Source organism: Oncorhynchus mykiss, chromosome 3, assembly GCF_013265735.2.
Source record: "Oncorhynchus mykiss isolate Arlee chromosome 3, USDA_OmykA_1.1, whole genome shotgun sequence".
In the NCBI taxonomy this organism is placed as follows: domain Eukaryota; kingdom Metazoa; phylum Chordata; class Actinopteri; order Salmoniformes; family Salmonidae; genus Oncorhynchus; species Oncorhynchus mykiss.
This window is the reverse complement of record NC_048567.1, coordinates 36,084,129-36,099,694: the sequence shown is the minus strand read 5'-3', so window position 1 is coordinate 36,099,694 and position 15,566 is coordinate 36,084,129.

Below are 15,566 nucleotides of genomic sequence, written 5' to 3'. Positions count from 1 at the left end.
GAAAAACATCAGGGACAGACTGATATTCTGCAAAAGGTACAGGGATTGGACTGCTGAGGGCGGGGGTAAAGTCATTTTCTCGGATTAATCCCCTTTCCGATTGTTTGGGGCATCCGGAAAAAAGCTTATCTGGAGAAGACAAGGTGAGCGCTACCATCAGTCCTGTGTCATGCCAACAGTAAAGCATCCTGAGACCATTCATGTGTGGGATTGCTTCTCAGCCAAGGGAGTGGGCTCACTCACAATTTTGCCTAAGAACACAGCCATGAATAAAGCATGGTACCAACACATCCTCCGAGAGCAACTTCTCCTAACCATCCAGGAACAGTTTGGTGACGAACAATGCCTTTTCCAGCATGATGGAGCACCTTGCCATAAGGCAAAAGTGATGGATGTGGCCCAAAAGTTAATTGACAGCATGCCAGGGCGGATTACATAGGTCTTGAAAAAGAAGGGTCAACACTGCAAATATTGATTATTTGCATCAACTTCATGTAGTTGTCAATAAAAGCCTTCGACACTCACGAAATGCTTGTAATTATACTTCAGTATTCCATAGTAACATCTGACAAAAATATCTAAAGACACTGAAGCAGCAAACTTTGTGAAAATTTATATTTGTGTAATTCTCAAAACTTTTGGCCACGAGAAAGCAACGTTATTGGACAATACAACTCACAGGGCTGATCTTGTTTTATGCAGGTTTGCAATGTTAAGTCCTGCCCTATGCAACTGTAGGCCTAATTAATTAACATTTACTCACAGTCTATGCCAGCTATTGTGTTTATTGATTAATTAGCCCTGCATAAATACATCAAACAAATACAACGTACAAAATTACAAAACATATTAAGAAAAACAGACACATTACTCTGAACTGAGCAAGGGGACCAGAACATCTATTTTCAGAGAGCTCTGTAAATTGTTCCACATAAATCACTAGATGCTGTTTTCCATTATGCCCTTAGGTTTATTCCTGGTGATGGTTATGGAACTCACCGTTTTGTTTTTTATCAAAAACTGTTAGGCCTTTTTTTTTATGTAAGGAGAGAGCAGTATTTTCTTGTGTTTCTCTACAAAGCATTCATGCAGAAACTTACTATGTATCTATTAATTTCTACTAATTCAATTTAGACTCACAAATGATCAAACCCGGTCTCAGGCTTGGTCTCCACAGAGTCTCCACAGAGTTGGGTAAAGCTGCTTTTTTTTGTTTTTGTGCCCTTTAAGTGTAAATGCTGCTGCCTGCATATAGATAACATCCCCATAGTCTAAAATATACATACAGATATACATACAGTTGAAGTCGGAAGTTTACATACAACTTAGCCAAATACATTTAAACTCAGATTTGTACAATTTCTGACATTTAATCCTAGTACGAATTCCCTGTTTTAGGTCAGTTAGGATCACCACTTTATTTTAAGAATGTGAAATGTCAGAATAATAGTTGAGAGAATGATTTATTTCAGCTTTTAATTCTTTCATCACATTCCCAGTGGGTCAGTAGCATTGCGTTTAAATTGTTTAACTTGGGTCAAATGTTTCAGGAGCCTTCCACAAGCTTCCCACAATAAGTTGGGTGAATTTTGGCACATTCCTACTGACAGAGCTGGTGTAACTGAGTCAGGTGTGTAGGCCTCCTTGCTCGCACACGCTTTTTCAGTTTTGCCCACAAATTGTGAGGTCAGGGCTTTGTGATGGCCACTCCAAAACCTTGACTTTGTTGTCCTTAAGCCATTTTGCCACAACTTTGGAAGTATGCTTGGGGTCATTGTCCATTTGGAAGACCCGTTTGTGACCAAGCTTTTACTTCCTGACAGATGTCTTGAGATGTTGCTTCAATATATCCACATAATTTCCCCCCCCCATGATGCCATCTATTTTGTGAAGTGCACCAGTCCCTCCTGCAGCAAAGCACCCCCACAACATGATGCTGCCATCCCGTGCTTCACGGTTGGGATGGTGTTCTTAGGCTTGCAAGCCTCCCCCTTTTTCCTCCAAATGGTCATTATGGCCGAACAGTTATATTATGTTTCATCAGACCAGAGGACATATCTCCAAAAAGTATGATCTTTGTCCCCATGTGCAGTTGCAAACCGTAGTCTGGCTTTTTTATGGCAGCTTTGGAGCAGTGGCTTCTTCCTTGCTGAACGGCCTTTCAGGTTATGTCATTATAGGACTTGTTTTACTGTGGATATAGATACTTTTGTACCTGAGAGGTATGACGGCTGTGTGGTCCCATGGTGTTTATACTTGCGTACTATTGTTTGTACAGATGAAACGTGGTACCTTCATGCACGTGGAAATTGCTCCCAAGGATGAACCAGACTTGTGGAGGTCTACAATGTTTTTCTGAGGTCTTGGCTGATTTCTTTTGATTTTCCCATGATGTCAAGGAGAGAGGCACAGAGTTTGAAGGTAGGCCTTGAAATACATCCACAGGTACACCTCCAATTGACTCAAATGATGTCAATTAGCCTATCAGAAGCTTCCAAAGCCATGACATAATTTTCTGGAATTTTCCAATCTGTTTAAAAGGCACAGTCAACTTAGTGCATGTAAACTTCTGACTGACGAGAATTGTGATACAGTGAATTATAAGTCAAATAATCTGTCTGTTAACAATTGTTGGAAAAAATACTTGTGTCATGCACAAAGTAGATTCTAACCGACTTGCCAAAACTATAGTTTGCTAACAAGACATTTGTGGAATGGTTGAAAAACGTGTTTTAATGACTCCATTGTGTATGTAATTTTCCGATTTCAACTGTACAAGTGGCCTGGACAATTTCCTTCCCATTATCAAAAGTCAGACATGCTTTGTTTCTGTAAAGAAACCAACCTTGAACTTCAAATTCTTCACCAGCTCGGTAACATGTTTCATAAATGACAGTTTGTCATCAAGCCAGATACCAACATATTTGTCAGAAGGAACTCGCTCAATTTGTGTACCGTTCAAACTAGTCATTACAAATTAATTTAAATCTGGCTTATGGGACCTAGAAAAAGCATACGTTTTGTTTTGTTTGCATTTAGACAAAAATATTTCCGTTTTGAAACTGCAGTAAAAGTGCAGTAAGTGCAGTCAGCTGTGGTATTTTGAACACAGAAATTCTAGAATAACTGCAGTGTACTGCTCTTGAACTGCAGTTATACTGCACTGTAACTGCAGTTACACTGCAAAATTACGGCAGTGAAAAAAGCGGTGTTATTTTGGACTCTGCAGACTGCAGTTATACTGTGCTCTAACTGCAGCCATTGTGCAGTATACTGCAGTTATATTGCACTCTTGTTGCAATTTTTTTTCTTAAGGGACATTTTCTTTAGGGTAATTTTAGATTGTAAATTCGAGGTAGTTTGAATATTTGAATGTTAACCAAATTTGATTCCATTCACATTTTCTCAAATGGCCGATAAATAAACAACTCTACCACTTAATTTACCCTGGCCAGAGAGAGAGGTTGCATAATAGGCTAGACAGTTGTTAGTAGCCTACAGTAGATCAGACTGACGTGTCTACACTTGACAATTACATGCGACTTCTGCTATCAGATTACGAAGATCACATTGAAAAGTCTGGTTGAGTGCTTTGCTTTTGTGGTCTGATTGTGTTCAGATCTGTCTGACCACTTCAGGAGGTGGTCAAGGATGCATTGTGTGCGGATTTCTCCTCAGTCTGAATGCCATTAGGTTATGGCAAGCGCATACAGTGGGCTACGTCATCAGCACTCCTCCTGAAATTCTCCAGGAAACGTGTTTTCTGGGACCGAGAGCCACCTTTTGTCACAGTTTTCTTCCATCGAAGGAGAGGAGGACCAAAATGCAGCGTGGTTAGAGTTCATGGTTTTTAATATGAGAAACTCAACATGAACACAATTACAAAAAACAACAAAATGTGGCAAAACCAGAAAACAGACCTATCTGGTGCAGAGAACACAAAGACAGGAAACAATCACCCACAAAGTACCCACAGAATATGGCTGCCTAAATATGGTTCCCAATCAGAGACAACGATAGACAGCTGCCTCTAATTGAGAACCAATCTAGGCAACCATAGACATACAATATAGCTAGAAGGGAAACAGCCCCATAAACATACAAAACCCCCTAGACAAGATAAAAAACACATACATCACCCATGTCACACCCTGACCTAACCAAAATAACAAGGAAAACAAAGAATACTAAGGTCAGGGTGTGACAGTACTCCCCCCCAAAGGTGCGGACTCCCGGCCGCACACCTAAACCTATAGGGGAGAGTCTGGGTGGGCATCTGTCCATGGTGGCGGCTCTGGCGCTGGACGTGGACCCCACCACACCATAGTCTTTGTCCGCTTTCGTCTCCTCCTAGGAACGGCAACCCTCGCCATCAACCTAGGATTTGCAAGCCTACAAAATGGCCCCGACTGGACTGAGGGGCAGCTCTGGACCGAGGGGCAACTCCGGACCGAGGGGCAGCTCGGGACCGAGGGGAAGCTCGGGACTGAAGGGCAGCTCCGGACTGGCTGACGACTCTGGAAGATCCCGGCTGACTGGCGGCTCTGGCGGATCCCGGCTGACTGGCGGCTCTGTCGGATCCCGGCTGACTGGCGGCTCTGTCGGATCCCGGGTGACTGGCGGCTCTGTCGGATCCCGGCTGACTGGCGGCTCTGTCGGATCCCGGCTGACTGGCGGCTCTGTCGGATCCCGGCTGACTGGCGGCTCTGGCGGATCCCAGCTGACTGGCGGCTCTGGCGGATCCCGGCTGACTGGCGGCTCTGGCGGATCCCGGCTGACTGGCGGCTCTGGCGGATCCCGGCTGACTGGCGGCTCTGGCGGCTCTAGCAGCTCTGGACAGCTGGGAGACTCTAGCAGCTCTGGACAGGCGGGAGACGCTCTCGCTCTCTGGTAAGCACAGGAAGTTGGCGCAGGTCTCCTACCTGGCTTCGCCACACTTCCTGAGAAATTTTTGGGGCTGACTCTCGGGCTTCCATCCCTGCTTCCGTGCTACCTCTTCAAACCGCCGCCTCTCCGCTTTGGCTGCCTCCAGCTCTGCCTTGGGGCGGCGATATTCCCACGGCTGCGTCCATCCATCCATCCTCCATCCAGTATCTCCTCCCAAGTCCAATATTCCTGATTGAGCTGCTCCTTCTGCCGCTGCCTGTCACCACGCTGCTTGGGCCTGTTTTGGTGGGTGATTCTTTCCTGTCTTTGTGTTCTCTGCACCAGATAGGTCTGTTTCGGGTTTTGCCACGTTTGTTGTTTTTGTTGTTGTATTCATGTTGAGTTTCTCATATTAAATACCATGAACTCTAACCACGCTGCATTTTGGTCCTCCTCTCCTTCGACAGAAGAAGGCCGTTACACCTTTTCATTATAACGTTGGAGGAAATACGTTCCTAGCGCGTGAGGAACGTATTTTCTGGCCTCATAAATGCTAGCCAGCTAGCTAATATTTAGAAAAACATTGGTTTTGTTTGGCTAGCTAAAGAGGTTAGCTAGATAGTTAGCTGTTGCCATCTGTTGTTGTGTTATCATATTTTGCCACCATTTGTAGAATGCATACTGGCATTTGAATATAGCACGGGAAAAGGAAATATCACATTTACATATGTATTCAGACCCTTTACTCAGTACTTTGCTGAAGAATCTTTCGCAGCGATTACAGCCTCGCGACTTCTTGGGTATGACGCTACAAGCTTGGCAAACCTGTATTTGGGGAGTTTCTCCCATTCTTCCTCTCAAGCTCTGTCAGGTGGGATGGGGAGCGTTGCTGCACAGCTATTTTCAGATCTCTACAAAGATGTTCAATCAGGTTCAAGTCCGGGCTCTGGGGGGACTCAAGGACATTTATTATTTATTTATTTTGATTTAACTAGACAAGTCAGTTAAGAACAAATTCTTACGTACAAATGACGGCCTACCCCGGCGAAAAACCCAGATGAAGTTGAGCCAATTGTGCGCCGTCCTATAGGACTCCCAATCATGGCTGGTTGTGATACAGCCTGGAATTGAACCAGGGTCGGTAGTGATACCTCTAGTAGTGAAATGCAGTGCCTTAGACCGCTGCGCCACTCAGGAGCCCCATTCAGATAATTGTCCCGAAGCCACTCCTGTGTTATCTTGGCTGTGAGCTTAGGGATGTTGAACCTTCACCCCAGCCTGAGGTCTTGAGCACTCTGGAGCAGGTTTTCATCAAGGATCTCCCTGTGCTCCGTTCATCTTTCCCTCGATCCTTACTATTCTTTCAGTCCCTGCCGCTGAAATAAATACCAACAGCATGCTGCCTCCACCATGCTTCACCGTAGGGATGGTGCCAGGTTTCCCCAAGACCTGAAGCTTGGCATTCAGGCCAAAGAGTTCAATCAGATCAGAGAATCTTGTTTCTCATGGTCTGAGTCCTTATGGTGCCTTTTGGCAAACCCCAAGTGGGCTGTCATGGCCACTCTACCATAAAGGCCTGATTGGTGGAGTGCTGCAGAGATGGTTGTCCTTCTAGAAGCTTCTCCCATCTCCACAGAGGAACACTGGAGCTATGTCAGAGTGACCATCGGGTTCTTGGTCGCCTCCCTAACCAAGGCCCTTGTCCCCCGATTGCTCAGTTTGGCCGGACGGCCAGCTCTAGTAAGAGTCATATATTCCAAGATGGCGTAGCAGTTGGACGTGTGTCTTTGTCTTGTCCCGTCCTGTCTCATGTATATATTGTTTTCTTCGTATATCTTTTGTATATATTTTAATCTCACGTTCTATCTACGGACTGAATATACTCTCCTGAAATCCGCCTCACCCGATGTGATACGGATCTGCTATATTAATACTTTAGAACCGGAACCCCCTTCAGAAGCTAGCCAACTAACTAGCTACTAGCTAGTAGTCAGTTAGCCACTGCTAGCGGTCCTCACCGTTAACTCGGACATCAGCCAGCCTCAACTCGGTCATTTTCTGCCAGTCTGCACAGTGCAATATCAACCCAGAGCATATTGAACTGCTCTCCGGATTCTTACTGCAAGCTCTGAACCTTTACACCGGATCATCGCAGCTAGCTAGCTGCTATCCGAGTAGCTACTCCTGGCTAATGTCTCTATCCCAAAGGAAGCACCAGTTAGCCTGGAGCTAGCCTCGAGCTAGGCCCATCTCCAGGCTACAATACCTCTTTTGCCAATTGGCCTGGACCATTTACTGCCGACACTGAGCCCCGCCGATCCATCACGACTGGTTTGCCGATGTAACCATCCGAGGTGGTCTCAATGGGCTCTTCCGTTGCGACATCGCCGGATGCCCATCTGCTGTCCCCGTCCCGCTAGCTGTCTGAATCGCCGTGTCTCCAGCTCGCCTAGCGTAGCAGCGACTACGAAATTGACTCCCTGAAACATCTATTGCTACTCATTGGACCCTACGATCACTCGGCTACACATGCCGCTATGCCCTGATGTGCTTTGTCTATTGCTGTTTTGGTTAGTGATTATTGTCTTATTTCACTGTAGAGCCCCTAGCCCAGCCCAATATGCCTTAAATAGCCCTTTTGTTCCACCCCCCACACATGCGGTGACCTCACCTGGCTTTACTGGTACCTCCAGAGACAAAGCCTCTCTCATCGTGACTCAATGCCTAGGTTTACCTCCACTGTCCTCACATCCTACCAAACCCTTGTCTGTACATTATGCCTTGAATCTATTCTTCCGAGCCCAGAAACCTGGGCTCGTTTTACTCTCTGTTCCGAACGCACTAGACGACCAGTTCTTACCAGTTCTCTGTTCCCCTGGTGATGTAGAGGTTAATTAAGCATATTCCAGTTTAGGTCCGCTAACATTACGAACTCTGAAGATAGATCGGGGGCAATCAATTCACATATGGTGTCCAGGGCACAGCTGGGGGCTGAAGGGGGTCTATAACAAGCGGCAACGGTGAGAGATTTGTTTCTGGAAAGGTGGATTTTTAAAAGTAGAAGCTCAAATTGTTTGGGCACAGACCTGGATAGTAATGACAGAACTCTGCAAGCTATATCTGCAGTAGATTGCAACTCCGCCCCCTTTGGCAGTTCTATCTTGTCGGAAGATGTTATAGTTAGGGATAAACATTTCAGGATTTTTGGTGGCCTTCCTAATCCAAGATTCAGACAAGGCTAGGACATCAGGTTTGGTTGAGTGTGCTAAAGCAGTGAATAAAACAAACTTAGTGAAGAAGCTTCTAAAGTTAGGCTTTTAGGTTTACAGAAGTCAACAAATGAGACCGCCTGGGGAGTGGTGGTGGGGGCTGCAGGGCCTTCTTATGGATCAAATCCCGTTAGCGGGATCGATTTGATAACATCCTGTGAAATGGCACAGCGCCAAATTCAAATTAAATTATTAGAAATATTTAACTTTCATAAAATCACAAGTGCACCAAAATACAGCTTAACTTCTTATTAATCCAGCCACCGTGTGTCACGACTTCCACCGAAGTTGTTCCCTCTCCTTGTTCGGGCGGCGTTCGGCGGTCGACGTCACCGGCTTTCTAGCTGCCACGACCCATGTTTCATTTTTCCTTTTGTTTTGTCTGTTTACACACCTGGTTCCCATCCCATAATTATGTTCCTTATTTAACCCTCTGGTTTCCCTTTCTGTTTTGTGCTTGATTGTCTTTCGTGTGTTGGAGTTTGAGTCCTGTTCTGTCCTTGTTTTGTAATGGGATTTTTGTTACGTTCTTGGATTGAGTAAATACAGTGTTTTTTTTACTCTGACCTGTGTCCTGCGCCTGACTCCTTCGCTATCTTCTAGATAGACTCTGACACCGTGTCAGATTTCAAAAAGGCTTTATGGCGAAAGCAAACCATGCGATTATCTGAGGACAGCACCCCATCATACAAACACGACAATCATATTTCAACCAGCCAGGTGCAACACAAAACTTAATAATAACGATATAATTCATGCCTTACCTTTGAAGATCTTCTTCTGTTGGCACTCCAAAATGTCCCATAAACATCACAAATGGTCCCTTTGTTCAATAAATTCCATTGTTACATCCCCAAAATGTCAATTTATTTGGCGTGTTTGAATCAGAAAAACACTGGTTCCAACTCGCCCAACATGACTACAAATGATCAAATAAGTTACCTGTAATCTTGGTCCAAACATTTCAAACACTATTCTAATACAACTTTAGGTATTTTAAAACGTAAATATCGATAAAATTTAAGACGGAATATACTGTGTTCAATAGCGGATAAAATGAAAGTGGAGCGAGCTTCAGGTCGCTCACCCCAAACAAAACAGTCCACTAGGCTCGACACTCGGAAAGGAAAGGGCTACTACTTCATTACTCAAAAGAAAAACATCAACCAATTTCTAAAGACTGTTGACATCTAGTGGAAGCCATAGGAACTGCAACAAGGTGCCTCTGAAATCTAGATTCCAATAGAAAACAAAGTGAAAACAAAGTGAACAAAAAAAAAATAATCCTGTATCGTTTGTCCTCTGGGTTTTGCCTGCCAAATAAGTTGTTATACTCACAGACATTATGTTAACAGTTTTGAAACTTTAGAGTGTTTTCTACCCAAATCTACCAATTATATCCATATCCTAGCTTCTGGGCCTGAGTAGCAGGCAGTTTACTTAGGGCACGCTTTTCATCCGGACGTCAAAATACTGCCCCCTATCCCAATGAAGTTAATCTTGGAACTACCCATCCCGGATCCGGGAGAATTGTCATCAAGTACACTAATTAACATAGCGCAACGGTCAAAAAATATTACTAGAAAATATTCATATTCATGAATAGTCTCGAGGATTGACCACAAGTTCTCAATGGGATTAAGGTCTGAGGAGTTTCCTGGCCATGGACCCAAAATATCAATGTTTTGTTCTTATGCCTTTTGCCTTATGGAAAGGTGCTCCATCATGCTGGAAAAGACATTGTTCGTCACCAAATTGTTCCTGGATGGTTGGGAGAAGTTGCTCTCGGAGGATCTGTTGGTACCATTCTTTATTCATGGCTGTGTTCTTAGGCAAAATTGTGAGTGAGCCCACGCCTTTGACTGAGAAGCAACCCCACACATGAATGGTCTCAGGATGCTTTACTGTTGGCATGACACAGGACTGATGGTAGCGCTCACCTTGTCTTCTCCGGACAAGCTTTTTTTCCGGATGCCCCAAACAATCGGAAAGGGGATTCATCAGAGAAAATGACTTTACCCCAGTCCTCAGCAGCCCAATCCCTGTACCTTTTGCTGTCCCTGATGTTTTTCCTGGAGAGAAGTGGCTTCTTTGCTGCTCTTCTTGACATCAGGCCATCCTCCAAAAGTCTTTGCCTCACTGTGCGTGCAGATCCACTCACACCTGTCTGCTGCCATTCCTGAGCAAGCTCTGTACTGGTGGTGCCCGATCCCGCAGCTGAATCAATTTTAGGAGACAGTCCTGGCGCTTGCTGGACTTTCTTGGGCGCCCTGAAGCCTTCTTCACAACAATTGAACCACTCTCCTTGAAGTTCTTGATGATCCGATAAATGTTTGATTTAGGTGCAATCTTACTGGCAGCAATATCCTCGCCTGTGAAGCCCTTTTTGTGCAAAGCAATGATGACGGCACGTGTTTCCTTGCAGGTAACCATGATTGACAGAGGACGAACAATGATTCCAAGCACCACCCTCCTTTTGAAGCTTCCAGTCTGTTATTCGAACTCAATCAGCATGACAGAGTGATCTCCAGTCTTGTCCTTGTCAACACTCACACCTGTGTTAACGAGAGAGTAACTGACATGATGCCAGCTGGTCCTTTTGTGGCAGGGCTGAAATGCAGTGGAAATGTTTTTGGGATTCAGTTCATTTAAATGGCAAATAGGGACTTTGCAATTAATTGCAATTCATCTGATCACTCTTCCTAACATTCTGGAGTATATGCAAATTTCGGTCAATACATTTGAGGCAGCAGACTTTGTGAAAATAAAAATTTGTGTCATTGTATATATGCAGTATAGATATAGAGGAGGTGGGTGCTATGGGTGGTTCTGTCACTTTCCCTCAACAGGCAGCCAGTCTCGGAATGGGGACTTGAAGATGGTGACTGCAAAGTCCACCCACAGCTGCTCTCTTCACTCTTGGAGTGTTTGCAGTGCTAGTGTATGTACTGCATCTGTGTATCTCACTGATATGGCAAGCACAGGTTCTTAGCAGATTAGAATAAACAGCATGACAATAACAGTAGCTATAGATAATGTAATGAAAAGTGGGATCTTTGATGGTGGTTGGTCATGGAGGGCATCAGATCGATCTAGATCTAGGGAAACGATACGGTAGGCTTCTCGGAGCATGGCAGAACCCCTAGATCCTTGAGGAGCAGAGTAAAATAGAAAGGGGAGGAGGAGCAGAGTAAAATAAAAAGGGGAGGAGATAGAGGCGTAGAAGAATGCAGAAAGAAAACACACAGGTTACAGGTAGATCAGGGGCGTTCTGAGCAGGACAGCGTTTTGGAACGTTCAGATAGAAATACAGTGCCTTGCGAAAGTATTCGGCCCCCTTGAACTTTGCGACCTTTTGCCACATTTCAGGCTTCAAACATAAAGATATAAAACTGTATTTTTTTGTGAAGAATCAACAACAAGTGGGACACGATCATGAAGTGGAACGACATTTATTGGATATTTCAAACTTTTTTAACAAATCAAAAACTGAAAAATTGGGCGTGCAAAATTATTCAGCCCCCTTAAGTTAATACTTTGTAGCGCCACCTTTTGCTGCGATTACAGCTGTAAGTCGCTTGGGGTATGTCTCTATCAGTTTTGCACATCGAGAGACTGAATTTTTATCCCATTCCTCCTTGCAAAACAGCTCGAGCTCAGTGACGTTGGATGGAGAGCATTTGTGAACAGCAGTTTTCAGTTCTTTCCACAGATTCTCGATTGGATTCAGGTCTGGACTTTGACTTGGCCATTCTAACACCTGGATATGTTTATTTTTGAACCATTCCATTGTAGATTTTGCTTTATGTTTTGGATCATTGTCTTGTTGGAAGACAAATCTCCGTCCCAGTCTCAGGTCTTTTGCAGACTCCATCAGGTTTTCTTCCAGAATGGTCCTGTATTTGGCTCCATCCATCTTCCCATCAATTTTAACCATCTTCCCTGTCCCTGCTGAAGAAAAGCAGGCCCAAACCATGATGCTGCCACCACCATGTTTGACAGTGTGTTCAGGGTGATGAGCTGTGTTGCTTTTACGCCAAACATAACGTTTTGCATTGTTGCCAAAAAGTTCAATTTTGGTTTCATCTGACCAGAGCACCTTCTTCCACATGTTTGGTGTGTCTCCCAGGTGGCTTGTGGCAAACTTTAAACTACACTTTTTATGGATATCTTTAAGAAATGGCTTTCTTCTTGCCACTCTTCCATAAAGGCCAGATTTGTGCAATATACGACTGATTGTTGTCCTATGGACAGAGTCTCCCACCTCAGCTGTAGATCTCTGCAGTTCATCCAGAGTGATCATGGGCCTCTTGGCTGCATCTCTGATCAGTCTTCTCCTTGTATGAGCTGAAAGTTTAGAGGGATGGCCAGGTCTTGGTAAGGTTGCAGTGGTCTGATACTCCTTCCATTTCAATATTATCGCTTGCACAGTGCTCCTTGGGATGTTTAAAGCTTGGGAAATCTTTTTGTATCCAAATCCGGCTTTAACCTTCTTCACAACAGTATCTCGGACCTGCCTGGTGTGTTCCTTGTTCTTCATGATGCTCTCTGCGCTTTTAACGGACCTCTGAGACTATCACAGTGCAGGTGCATTTGTACGGAGACTTGATTACACACAGGTGGTTTGTATTTATCATCATTAGTCATTTAGGTCAACATTGGATCATTCAGAGATCCTCACTGAACTTCTGGAGAGAGTTTGCTGCACTGAAAGTAAAGGGGCTGAATAATTTTGCACGCCCAATTTTTCAGTTTTTGATTTGTTAAATTTTTTTTAAATATCCAATAAATGTCGTTCCACTTCATGATTGTGTCCCACTTGTTGATTCTTCACAAAAAAATACAGTTTTATATCTTTATGTTTGAAGCCTGAAATGTGGCAAAAGGTCGCAAAGTTCAAGGGGGCCGAATACTTTCGCAAGGCACTGTATGTTATGTAGAACAAATATGCCTCTCCGACATGAAGAACATCCCAATCCTTACAGGCAGTAGTACAATCACATACACTGGGCTACACACAGTAGCTCCATCTTGCCTTCTGATTGGCCAGGTAGAATTGTCATCATATTGCTTACACCTATCCAGCACGCAAAGGTCTACACAAGTGCAGAGGGTGTAAGGGATTGATTTGCGATTCAGGGATAGGCTCTTTTTCCATTTGTCTATCTTCTATTCCTCAGATCCTCTCTCTTTGCCTCCTTTTCAAAACGTTTGGAGGAAAATATCTGAGATTCCTTGCCTCAAACCTTCTCCTACTGTACAATCCATTCTTAAGAAGTGAAAGGATGTAAGGTAAAAAAAAACTGAAAAGAGCCCCAATCACATAATTACTGAATGCTGTCACACAACTATAATTCTGCAGGAAAATGATGAAAAACTTACCATCTGTATGGGTAGTATGCCAAGTGTAGCCTTTCACTTTCCCCTCATGTTGCAATATTGTTTAAAAAAATGTTTTATTTAACTAGAAAAGTCAGTTAAGAACAAATTCTTATTTTACAATGACGTCCTAACCTGGCCAAACCCTACCCTAGCCCGGACGATGCTAGGCCAATTGTGCACCGCCCTATGGGACTCCCGATCATGACCGGTTGTGATTTCTAGCCCTGAGATTCAGTGCCTGAGACCGCTTTACCACTCGGGAGCCCTATATCTGACACTAATGCTTGTGTTCACGTCATATCACTGATTCTGCATTTAAGTATATGCATTATGTACATAAACACATGCATTCACTCACCCATTTATCAGGAGATGACTGCATTATTCTTGATATTGCAGGCTAAATTAAATTGAATCAACATAAAAGCATGAGTTAATGTGTAAAAAAAAGGAAGCAATGCTGAGTTACAATAGTAGAACTTTGTAGGTAAAAGGTGCTCTGGGAAAATGGTTAAATGGTCATAAAAAAACAAAGAGGGCCGAGGTAGTCTTTATATATTTTGTTTCAAATACTTTAGTTTTGTTACGGTGCGTGAATGAGGACCCAAAAGCGAATCAACTTAAACAGAGCTTCTTTAATTACCAAACATAGGTAGGCTCAGATGGACCGGCAGATTCCGACAGGACAGGACAAGGTTACAGCAAACATGACGACAGTCTGGTTCAGGCATGAATGACACAAACAAACAAGAATCCGACAAGGACAGGAGCAGAAACAGAGAGAGATATTGGGACCTAATCAGAGGGAAAAAAGGGAACAGGTGGGGAACGGGGTGAATGGGTAGTTAGAGGAGACAAGGGACAGCTGGGGGAAAGCGGGGGAGAAAAGGTAACCTAACACGACCAGCAGAGGGAGACAGGGTGAAGGGAAAGGACAGAGACAAGACAACATGACAGTACATGACAGTACCCCCCCACTCACCGAGCGCCTCCTGGCGCACTCGAGGAGGAAACCTGGCGGCAACGGAGGAAATCATCAATCAGCGCACGGTCCAGCACGTCCCGAGAGGGAACCCAACTCCTCTCCTCAGGACCGTACCCCTCCCAGTCAACTAGGTACTGATGACCACGGCCCCGAGGACGCATGTCCAAGATTTTACGGACCCTGTAGATAGGTGCGCCCTCGACAAGGATGGGGGGGGGGGGGGGGGAAGACGAGCGGGGGCGCGAAGAACGGGCTTAACACAGGAGACATGGAAGACCGGGTGGACGCGACGAAGATATCGCGGAAGAAGAAGTCGCACTGCGACAGGATTAATGACCTGAGAGATACGGAATGGACCAATGAACCGCGGGGTCAACTTGCGAGAAGCCGTCTTAAGGGGAAGGTTCTGAGTGGAGAGCCAAACTCTCTGACCGCGACAATATCTAGGGCTCTTAGTTCTACGCTTATTAGCAGCTCTCACAGTCTGCGCCCTATAACGGCAAAGTGCAGACCTGACCCTCTTCCAGGTGCGCTCGCAACGTTGGACAAAAGCCTGAGCGGAGGGGACGCTGGACTCGGCGAACTGAGATGAGAACAACGGAGGCTGGTACCCGAGGCTACTCTGAAAAGGAGATAGCCCGGTCGCAGACGAAGGAAGCGAGTTGTGGGCGTATTCTGCCCAGGGGAGCTGTTCTGACCAAGACGCAGGGTTGCGAAAAGAAAGACTGCGTAAGATGCGACCAATAGTCTGATTGGCCCGTTCTGCTTGACCGTTAGACTGGGGGTGAAAGCCGGAAGAGAGACTGACGGAAGCCCCAATCAAACGGCAAAACTCCCTCCAAAATTGAGACGTGAATTGCGGACCTCTGTCCGAAACGACGTCTGACGGAAGGCCATGAATTCTGAAAACATTCTCGATGATGATTTGTGCCGTCTCTTTAGCAGAAGGAAGCTTAGCAAGGGGAATGAAATGAGCCGCCTTAGAGAACCTATCGACAACCGTAAGAATAACAGTCTTCCCCGCTGACGAAGGCAGTCCGGTGACAAAATCTAAGGCGATGTGA